General features: G+C 36.4%; 2 pseudogenes; both read left to right on the top strand.

The window, feature by feature from the left end:
• The first annotated feature begins 276 nt into the window (after positions 1-276).
• On the top strand, positions 277-3,427 carry LOC149518276 (uncharacterized; annotated as a pseudogene).
• Positions 3,428-3,484: 57 nt separating this feature from the next.
• On the top strand, positions 3,485-4,365 carry LOC149518275 (secreted RxLR effector protein 161 pseudogene; annotated as a pseudogene).
• The last annotated feature ends 4,728 nt before the right edge of the window (positions 4,366-9,093 follow it).

Below are 9,093 nucleotides of genomic sequence, written 5' to 3'. Positions count from 1 at the left end.
GCCTCTGGAGAGCAAATGTAAATCCTTCTTCAGAAGGTCCCCTCTAGAGGAGACTGAAGGTGTTGTAAGGAATAATGCGTATGACTGTTAGAAGATGTGTTTAGGACTACTAATGTGGATTCATGAATGTTGCTTAGTTGAATGTTTCATGTTGTTCCTATTTTTCTGGTGTTGGTTATTTTTTTGTTATTTATGCTAGTGGTCATGGCTTAATCTTAGGATTATGATTTTAGTGGGTAGTTATTAATTAGGCTTAAATTGTAATGTTTTTGATGTTAAGAAATGTAACAGTGAGTAAAGTTTTCTTTGCTTCAAAAATAACAACATTTGGTATCAGAGCTATCTTCTTAAGGGATCTGTGTGTGAAATTGACGCGTCATGGAAGCTGAAGCCAGTTTCTCCGCAATTGCTCTGGCGGTGTTCGACAGAGACAACTACCAGATTTGGGCAGTACGTATGGAGACATACTTGGAAGCTTTAGATCTTTGGGAAGCAGTGGAAGAAGACTATAAAATTCCTGCACTTCCAAACAATCCCACCATGGCACAGATTAAAGCACAGAAAGAAAAGAAGACAAAGAAATCAAAGGCAAATGTCTACTTATTTGTTGTAGTCTCATCCATCATCTTCACTCGTATCATGTCTCTGAAGTCAGCAAAAGAGATATGAGATTATCTCAAGAATGAATATGAAGAGATGAAAGAATTAAAGGGATGCAAGTTTTTAACTTGATTAGGGAATTTGAACTTCAAAGAATGAAAGACTCCGAGACGATTAAAGATTACTCCGATAAGCTTCTGAGTATCGCAAACAAAGTAAGGCTTCTTGGATCTGAATTTACTGACTCAAGAATTGTAGAAAAAATTCTTGTTACAGTACCTGAAAGATATGAAGCAACCATCACTGTCTTGGAGAATACGAAGGATATGTCAAAAATTTCCTTAACAGAATTGCTTAACGCTTTGCAAGCACAAGAACAAAAAAGACTGATGAGGGAAGATACAACAATTGAAGGAGCTTTGGCAGTCAAGCATCAAAATGTGGCCAAAAGCAAAAGAAAGAAGAAAAAATATTTTGAAGGAAATGGGGCAAGTACTGCATCAGCCAATGCAAAAGGAAAGAATGAAAATCAGAAGAAATTCTATTCACCTTGCCAACATTTTGGAAAGAAAAGTCATCCTCCATTTAGATGCTGGAGAAGACCTGATGCTAAATGCACTAAATGTAATCAGATGGGGCATGAAGCTGTTATCTGCAAAAACAAAAATTTGCAACATGGTGAAGATGCAAAGGTTGCTGATCAAGAGGAGGAGGATCACCTGTTCGTAGCTACATGTTTCTCTGGCATCGAATCAAGTGAGAGTTGGCTTATAAATAGGGGTTGTACTAACCACATGACACATGACACATGACAAGGATCTATTCAGGGAACTAAGCAGCGCAAACTCATCGAAAGTTCGAGTTGGTAATCGCAAGTACATAACTGTGAAGGGAAAATGAACAGTTGCAATTTCAACTTGTTCGGGTACAAAGTTCATTTCTGATGTATTATATGTCCCTAAAATTGATCAAAACTTGTTAAGTGTTGGACAACTAATTGCAAAAGGGTTATAAAGTTGTGTTCGAAGATAAAAGTTGCTTGATTAAAGATGCAGTTGGCTAAGATATTTTCAAAGTAAAAATGAAAGGGAAAAGCTTTGCTCTAAATCTATTGGAGGAGGAGCAAACTGCTTTCCCAATCAAAGAAAATATCATTGAAGTATGGCACAAGAGGCTCGGACACTATCATCATCAGGGGCTGCAGCAGATGAAATCCAAGAAGATGGTAAATGATTTTTCAAAACTTGATGATCATGTTTCAAACTGCAAAACATGTCAGTTTGGAAAGCAAAGTAGGAAACCATTTCCCAAGGCAACATGGAGAACATCAAAGAAGTTACAATTAATTCATACTGACATTACAAGCCCACAAAGAATGCTTTCTCTGAAAGGTAATCTTTATTATGTTGCATTCATTGATGATTTCACCCGTATGTGTTGGATCTTCTTTTTAAAGTACAAGTTAGAGGTGGCTCAAGTCTTTTGAAACTTTAAAGCCAGAGTTGAGAATGTGAGTGGCTGTAGAATTTAAACTTTCAGATCAGATAATGACAAAGAGTACACTTCTGAAGCATTCACTCATTTTTGTGAAGAGGCAGGCATCCAACATCAATTAACTGCTCCATACACTCCACAACAAAATAGAGTAAGTGAGAAACGAAATAGATTCATATTGGAGATGACACGATGTATGCTACATGAGAAGAACCTGTCAAAGCAATTTTGGGCTGAAGCAGTAAATACAACTGTTTTTTTACAAAACAGGCTTCCCACAAGAGCAATGAAGGATCAAACACCCTTTGAGGCATGGTATGGTTATAAACCATCTCTGAATTTCCTTAAAATATTTGGATGTTTGTGCTTCACTTATGTTTCACAGACCAAGAAAGATAAATTAGATAAAAGAGCACTTTCAGGCATCTTCATTGGCTACAGCTCAGTTGCAAAAGCTTATAAAGTTTTTCAGCCACAAACTAAAAAAATTATTATAAACAGGGATGTGCACTTTATGAAAGATGAAGAGTGGTACTAGGATGATGCAAAAAAGGTGGATCCAACCTTAAAAGAGCACACGCTCAAGTTTTCTAGCATTGGAGACTAAGAGAATGAAATGGTGGATGACAGTCCTACCAGAGGTACAAGACTACTTTTTGATGTTTATTAAAGATGCAATATTGCTGTGTGTGAACCTACAAATTATGAAGAGGTCAAGCCGGATCAAAATTGGATTGCTGCAATGAAGGAAGAGCTATTCATGATTGAAAGGAATGAAACATGGGAGTTAGTTGATCGACCCCAAAACAGAAAAGTAATTGGAGTCAAATGGGTGTACAGAACCAAGCTTAATGCTGATGGCTCAATCAACAAGTATAAAGCTAGACTCGTGGTTAAAGGATATGCTCAAATACTCGGTGTGGACTACTTAGATACCTTCGCACCAGTCGCTAGACTCGACACCATCAGGCTCTTACTCGTCGTTGCAGCATAAAAGAATTGGAAAGTGCACCAATTAGATGTCAAGTCAACATTCTTGAATGGTTTTCTGCAGGAGGAGATTTATGTAAAACAACCAGAAGGTTATGTCAATGAAGGAGAAGAAGACAAGGTTTATCTTCTTAAAAAAGCACTTTACGAATTGAAGCAAGCTCCAAGAGCTTGGTACAGCAGGATTGATGAACATTTGCAGAACTTGGGATTTGTCAAAAGTTTATTTGAATCAACTTTATATGTCAAGCATAATGGAGCTGACATTCTTATCATCTCACTATATGTGGATGACTTACTTGTGACAAGAAACAACACAAGTATTGTGGAGAAGTTTAAGTAAGAGATGATGGAATTTTTTGAAATGACAGATCTTGGATTGATGACCTTTTTTCTTAGAATGGAAATCAAACAGAATGAACATGAAGTCTTCATCTGTCAGAAGAAATATGCTAAGGAGATTCTGAAAAAGTTTAAACTCGAAGAATGTAAAGAAATGAGGACACCAATGAACTCAAAGGAAAAGCTTTGTAAAGAAGATGGAACAGAGAAGATTGATCAGGCATATTTCAGAAGCCTGATTGGTTGCTTAATGTTTCTCACAGCAACTCGGCCTGACATTTTGAATGTTGTAAGCATTTTGTCTCGGTTTATGCATTGTGCAAGTGAATGGCATCTCAAGGTTGCAAAGAGGGTGCTTAGATATGTGAAAGGCACAAGTGATTTTGGCATTAAATACACAAAGAACAAAGAGTTCAAGCTGGTTGGTTTCTCAGACAGTGATTGGGGAGGTTCCATTGATGATATGAAGAGCACTTCAGGCTATTGTTTCACACTTGGTTTTGGTGTTTTCTCATGGAGCTCGAAAAAACAAGAAATTGTAGCTCAATCCACAGTTGAAGCAAAGTTTATTGCTGCAACAGCTGCTGTTAATCAAGCTTTGTGGCTAAGGAAGATTTTAATCGATCTTAACTTAGAGCAGGAGGAAAGCACGAAGATTCTTGTTGACAACCAAGCTGCCATTGCTATCTCTCAAAATCCTGTGTTTCACGGGAAAACTAAACATGTTAATATTAAATTATTCTTCTTAAGGGAAGTATAAAAAGATGGAGCTGTTGTTCTTGTCTACTACAAAACAGAAGATCAGGTTACAGATGTTTTCACCAAGCCACTGCCAATTAGCAAGTTTGAATTTTTGAGGACAAAACTTGGTGTTTGCAGCTCCTAAAGCAAGGAGGAGTGTTAGAAGATGTGTTTAGGACTGCTAATGTGGATTCATGAATGTTGCTTAGTTGAATGTTTCATGTTGTTCCTGTTTTTCTAGTGTTGGTTAATTTTTTTGTTATTTATGCTGGTGGTCATGGCTTAATCTTAGGATTATGATTTTAGTGGGTAGTTATTAATTAGGCTTTAAATTGTAATGTTTCTGATGTTAAGAAATGTAACAGTGAGTAAAGTTTTATTTGCTTCAAAAATAACAACAATGACAATGGATTCTTTCACAATTTCTTTGAGGTCATTTGTCCGATTTCGACAAAAGCATCATTTTTGCAGACCGAAACAAAATTTGGCTAAGATTGTCAGCTGTTAATAGCTATTCATTCACTCGGATTTCAACTCCAGTCATCAAGTTGTCAGCCAGAAATTCAAGATGATCAGGTTTAAATCTCAAGAGTTGCATATGGAGCAAAGTCCATTGTACAGCTTCTTCACTGGCTGTAGAATTATTGTTCAAGTAAAAGGATTAACGATACATCTTATTTTAATTGTAAGAACAGCATTTAGATTCCCCAATGCCATTGCCTTTGCCAGTCTTGATCCAGTTTCATTATGATGGTGCAAGAATTAGATAGTATTCACTGCAGCCCATCTAACTTCATCACCTGCTTGACTTTCTGTGTAACCCAACCATCTAAGTACTTTATCCAGCTGCTTCCATTGATGGGAAGCATTTGTTAGATATTGACTCAAATTCTAATTGATAATCAGTTTGAATTTCAGTGAAATTTTAAAAGTTAATACTCCCTCTATATTTATAAAGCTTCATTATTTGATCATCAAGAATTCTTATTTACTAAGAACTTTTATCCATTAAAAATATTTATTCTTAATTATCAAGTAATTTTTTAACTAATAGAATTTTATTGGAATTCAAATTGATTCTCAAATAGAATTTGAGTTAATATCGAACAAATCTCTATCTTAGCACAAATTTTACTATAACATTGACATCCAAAAACCTTTTCATTCATTTATAGTGTATAGAAATATATATTCTTATAATGTATCAAATATAAATCTTTTGTTTATATATTCATTCAAATGTTGGTCTCAATTCCAACTTCCCCTAAAACTTTATATGCTCATAAATGCAATCCTTTTTTGATTGACAATAAGGCTATGACCTGAATGTGGATGCTTTAACGTATTATTTCTATTCAGATTTTTTTAATAAATTTATTATCATAAATTAGTGATAATCATTAATCTGATTCTAATCTAAAATTGATTAGAATAATAATTTAGATCTTCGAATAAAAAATTGATAACACGAAATCAGTTTCTCTTGAGGTAGGGAAGTAATTTCTGTTCAAATGCACCGCCTGCCATTGCATTGGCAAACACCATTTCGTAGTTTTTGTCATAGCATTTTATACTAAAAAACTAGTCTTTTTCTTATGTTACATTTTAATTTTCTAATTTCTCTATTAATTTAGTGTAATTTCATGAATGTAGTCAGTGTTCCCTTGCTTGTAGAACCTTCATTTATCTTCAATCAATGTTGAAAGGATATAGCACAATCGGCTTTCAAATATATCTGAGTACTACACTCAAAATCTAACAAGTTTGATTATTGAAGCTTGTGACAACTGAAAACATCTATTTGTCATCTTCCATGGTTAGAAGCCTAGTGCATCTTAAATGCTTTGAGATAGTTGAATGCAAATGCTTAAGAGAGGTGATATTCACAGAGGATCTAGAAGAAGAAGGCAAAGCTATGATTTCATTACCTCAATTAAACTCTCCAAAGACAAGGAATCTTCAACTTCTCATTGGGTTTTGTTCAGAAAATTATATTATTGAATTCCCATCCTTGAAGTTTCTGGAGATAGAGCAATGTCCTCAGTTGCAGGGTTTCATAAATAAATCTACAATGGAGGAGAACCAACATTTCTCTCCACAAACTCTCTTTGATGAAAAGGTAGATTTATTGTTATAAAGTTCTTTGCTCTACTTGATTTCCTATTTTATTTTACCTTTACCTTTGGAACTAATTGCTCTTGTTTTCACATTACACGTAGGTTGCGTTTGTTAGGCTAAAAGCCTCCAATCCAATCATACCAGCGGAAGCGAAATCAAACACACAAGAGATAATAATTTAACGTGGTTCGGTCCAACTGACCTACATCCACGGATGAGAAAAAAGATCCACTAGTTGTAGGGAATTACAAACTTACATCAAATCATCAACCTCACTCAACAATCAATACTCATAAGACACTCTCAATCTCCTCTAGTCCTATGGAGTATTCTCAACCCAAACAAACACAAACCCAAACCCTTGTGCACCCTTTCAACATAACCAAACACATACCCATATGCTCCCATACATCATACCTATGTGGACCCTCTCAGTCTCCTCTAGTCCACTCACAAACAAACATACACACCATAAGACGTAGAGCCCCAATACTCCTATGGGGTGTCTATCCCACAAAACCCTACAACTCTCTTACATCTTTTTCTCATACCTAACCCTGTAGAGACTTCACCTATTTAAAACCATACAAACTTGCCCATTAAGAATCCCTCTTCTCTTAGAATTCTTCTCCTGTAAGTCAAACTTGCCTATTAAGAATCCTCTTTCTCTTGGAATTCTTCTTTTGCAAGTCTTCTTGTCCATCAAGTAATATCTGACAAATCTCAAACAAATCTCTAACAAATCTCTTATGGGATTTGAGTCAATATTCTCAACAATCTTCACCTTGACTCAAATTCCATCAATCATCTGTCTTCATACTAGACATGCTTGGCTTCACCTACAATGGAAGTCTCACAATCATCTTCTCTTCTCTTGTGTCTTCACGCTTAATACAAACCAATCCTCAATCTTCAAAACTTGAACTCGAACTTTTCTCTTGAATCGAGCTCTTTTGGACTTGCTTCTTCCCATGTCTCAAAACATGCACTTCCCAAACCTCGAACTTTCAGCTCTTTCCCGTCTCGAACCTTCGGCTCTTTCCATATCTTGAATCTTCAACTCTTCTTACGTTTTGAACCTTCAGCTTTGATACCACTTGTTGGGGAACACCACAGCTCTGATACTATTTGTTGAGGATTACCCCAGCTCTAATACCATTTGTTGGGCTAAAAGCCTCCAATCCAATCACACCAGCGGAAGCAAAATCAAATAATAAATCAAACACACAAGAGACAACAATTTAACGTGGTTCGGTCTAACTGACCTACATCCACGGATGAGAAAAAAGATCCACTAGTTGTAGGGAATTACAAACTTACATCAAATCATCAACCTCACTCAACAATCAATACTCATAAGACACTCTCAATCTCCTCTAGTCCTATGGAGTATTCTCAACCCAAACAAACACAAACCCAAACCCTTGTGCACCCTTTCAACATAACCAAACACATACCCATATGCTCCCATACATCATACCTATGTGGACCCTCTCAGTCTCCTCTAGTCCACTCACAAACAAACATACACACCATAAGACGTAGAGCCCCAATACTCCTATGGGGTGTCTATCCCACAAAACCCTACAACTCTCTTACATCTTTTTCTCATACCTAACCCTGTAGAGACTTCACCTATTTAAAACCATACAAACTTGCCCATTAAGAATCCCTCTTCTCTTAGAATTCTTCTCCTGTAAGTCAAACTTGCCTATTAAGAATCCTCTTTCTCTTGGAATTCTTCTTTTGCAAGTCTTCTTGTCCATCAAGTAATATCTGACAAATTTCAAACAAATCTCTAACAAATCTCAAACAAATCTCTTATGGGATTTGAGTCAATATTCTCAACAATCTTCACCTTGACTCAAATTTCATCAATCATCTGTTTTCATACTAGACATGCTTGGCTTCACCTACAATGGAAGTCTCATAATCATCTTCTCTTCTCTTGTGTCTTCACGCTTAATACAAACCAATCCTCAATCTTCAAAACTTGAACTCGAACTTTTCTCTTGAATCGAGCTCTTTTGGACTTGCTTCTTCCCATGTCTCAAAACATGCACTTCCCAAACCTCGAACTTTCAGCTCTTTCCCGTCTCGAACCTTCGGTTCTTTCCATATCTTGAATCTTCAACTCTTCTTACGTTTTGAACCTTCAGCTTTGATACCACTTGTTGGGGAACACCACAGCTCTGATACTATTTGTTGAGGATTACCCCAGCTCTAATACCATTTGTTGGGCTAAAAGCCTCCAATCCAATCACACCAGCGGAAGCAAAATCAAATAATAAATCAAACACACAAGAGACAACAATTTAACGTGGTTCGGTCTAACTGACCTACATCCACGGATGAGAAAAAAGATCCACTAGTTGTAGGGAATTACAAACTTACATCAAATCATCAACCTCACTCAACAATCAATACTCATAAGACACTCTCAATCTCCTCTAGTCCTATGGAGTATTCTCAACCCAAACAAACACAAACCCAAACCCTTGTGCACCCTTTCAACATAACCAAACACATACCCATATGCTCCCATACATCATACCTATGTGGACCCTCTCAGTCTCCTCTAGTCCATTCACAAACAAACATACACACCCATAAGACGTAGAGCCCCAATACTCCTATGGGGTGTCTATCCCACAAAACCCTACAACTCTCTTACATCTTTTTCTCATACCTAACCCTATAGAGACTTCACCTATTTATAACCATACAAACTTGCCCATTAAGAATCCCTCTTCTCTTAGAATTCTTCTCCTGTAAGTCAAACTTGCCTATTAAGAATCCTTTTTCTCT

Source organism: Durio zibethinus, chromosome 7, assembly GCF_047325235.1.
Source record: "Durio zibethinus cultivar Kanyao isolate XHJ-2024 chromosome 7, ASM4732523v1, whole genome shotgun sequence".
In the NCBI taxonomy this organism is placed as follows: domain Eukaryota; kingdom Viridiplantae; phylum Streptophyta; class Magnoliopsida; order Malvales; family Malvaceae; genus Durio; species Durio zibethinus.
This window is presented reverse-complemented; position numbering and strand designations above follow the sequence as displayed.